We start from the raw sequence: 2,726 nt of genomic DNA on the forward strand, positions 1-2,726 counted from the left end.
AGAGATCAGGGCCAGGATTGCCAAGGCCGCCGGGATGATGTCGAAGCTCCAGAAGAGGGTATGGGACAACAACAACCTGACCAACAGCACCAAGATGCAGGTGTACAGAGCTTGCGTCCTCAGCACCCTGCTCTACTCAAGTGAGGCCTGGACAACCTATGCTACACAAGACAAGAGGTTCAACAGCTTTCACCTCCGCTGCCTTCGGCGCAACCTTGGCATCCACTGGCAAGACTTGGTTCCCAACACTGAGGTGCTCGAGCGGGCAGGACTGCCGTCCATTTTCGCCTTCCTGGCCCAGCGTCGACTGAGGTGGCTCGGACATGTACACCGCATGGACAACAGCCGCATCCCGAAAGACCTACTGTATGGTGAGCTCGCGGATGGAGCCAGGTCCCGTGGGCACCCCTCCATGAGGTACAAGGACTCATGCAAACGTGACTTGAAAGGCGCGGGTATCGACTTGGAAACATGGGAAAGTCTTGCTGAGAACCGTGGGGCATGGAGATTGGCTGTTCGCAGCGGGGTGGAGAGAGCAGAAGAAGAACGCACCACCACACTGTAGCAGAAGAGGGCTGAGCGCAAGGCGAGATCCACGCAGGACACAACAGCATCACCCTTCATCTGCCTCACCTGCTCCAGAGACTGCCATTTCAGAATAGGGCTGTACAGCCATCAGAGGAAGTGCAGCACCCAGACGTGACCCAACAGCCTGCAGCCATCATCTTTCGAGATGGACGAAGGACGACGACGACGACGACAACAAGATGCAACACAGCACTAGCAATGACAAAAAACAGTGACTGTGTATACCCTCACAATGTACAAATATGGTGTAGGTCATATACGTGTACCTGCAGCTTTTTGGTTGTTACAGGTGTATGTTAAATTTCAATGATCTCATAGATAACAGCATCCAGGCCTCAAACATCAACATTCCCATGTTTTGTATAGATTCTTCCCCATCAAATGGTCAACAGCCATTAATCCACCGGGGCAGTGACCTGTCGACGCTTGCACTTCAATCATCTGGACATACGTGTAAGTACAACATAGACCTCCTTAAAATAAAGCAGGGAGTGCACAGATAGCATATTTCGTGAAATTTGTGAGAGAGTTGCATGTAACCAACCCTGGCCACATTGTTTGAAGGCTGATTGGTGCCTTAGAAGGGTGAAGTATGACCCAAAGCCAAAAAAAAAACATGGATTAGTGCAGGTTAGGGTTTCCATAATAAAGGCAAGTTTTGCTAAAGGATAGGCACTCTAAATTTATTTTTTAAAGATGTAGGAAACAACGTGGGCTATTACATTCTCATACTCTACTAACAAATGCTCACAAAATCAACATGTGCTTTTATTAACAGTGGTGAACACAAAGAGGAGAAGAAAAGATAACAGAACATATAAGGAAAGAAGAAAGAAGAAACTGTGAATGAATGCCAAATGAAACCATACTGAATAATACATGAGTTACATATGTATACATTTCCATAGCTTTTTGGTAATAACTAAACTACATAAATGTAACATTCATGAGGCCTAGACTGCAATTGATGCAATCAAATATGACGTCAGAAATCATATAAATGTCCATAGATAAAATTGCCATTGACATGACAAATCTGTTGTAAAAATGTAACTTCGCTACTGATCAGTGACTGCACAATGACCTTCCCGAAATCACCTCTAACCAACCAATGAAAACCTGAGTTTTGAAATGCATTATAGAAGAGATTAGGCCCCACATGGTAATGAATAGGGAGTTTGCCTAGTACTGAGATAACGTTAATTTTTTTACGTATTATGACCAACGCATCCCACGTTAATGGATCCAGGAGTCTTGTTAAAGTGCATCAATGGCAAAATTGACATATTGCTACATGTGGTCTGTACAAGAAGAAAAATTTTGTTTACTATTTACAAATCTCTCTTTTTGTTCCAGAGGTATTCAAGTTTTCCAAATATGCAAATTAGCCAATTGATGACGTCATAAACTGAACCGAATTATGATAAAGTATGATGGAAAAAGATATCCCAGCCAATTTGTATAAGAAATGCTCGATCCTTTGCAATAAGATTCTAGAGGATGTGCTCCACAATATGAGCGTACCAGTTTTATTACTATGGCAACATACTAGGTTCCAGACCTCCTTGATATTAAAGACTTTGCTGGCCACCTTTGGCGGGAAACCTCAAAAAGTTTCACCCATTCAAGCCAGCTTTGAGAAGACGTATTGGAGAATAGAGCCCTTATTGAAAGATGCAGATGAAAAGGAACTGGCTAGCTCAACATTACGTTCAATCGCTTTGAACTACATTCAGCGTACAAGTCCTAATCCACCTAAGGCTCTTGCCAAAGCTCTCAATCGCTTAAAGAAACGTGACGACATCGTTATCACTAAGCCCGATAAAGGTTCTGGGGTTGTAGCGATGGAGAAACCCGAATACATCCGCCTACTAAGCGCTGCTTCAGTTGACACCTCTAAACTTACTCATGTCGATGACAAATGATCTAAAATGCGTGGACGACCACCTAAACATTTCCACCCGCTCCTTCAGAAAGAGAAAGAGTTGCAGGAAACTTTAAATCAAATTCTGCCTGAAGAAATTGTCAATTCACTTTCGCCTAAGAGTTCCAGGCTCGCTCATCTTTATGGCTTACCCAAGACTCACAAAACCACACTAAGTATGAGGCCTATTTTATCAGCAACCGGAACTTACAAT

At 43.8% G+C, this 2,726-nt stretch overlaps 1 pseudogene; it reads left to right on the plus strand.

Annotated features, from left to right (window-relative positions):
* Window positions 1–2,690: 2,690 nt before the first annotated feature.
* The window catches only part of LOC138000885 (uncharacterized), a 1,380-nt pseudogene continuing 1,344 nt past the window's right edge, over window positions 2,691–2,726 (plus strand).

Source organism: Montipora foliosa, chromosome 4 (assembly GCF_036669935.1).
Source record: "Montipora foliosa isolate CH-2021 chromosome 4, ASM3666993v2, whole genome shotgun sequence".
Lineage (NCBI taxonomy): Eukaryota > Metazoa > Cnidaria > Anthozoa > Scleractinia > Acroporidae > Montipora > Montipora foliosa.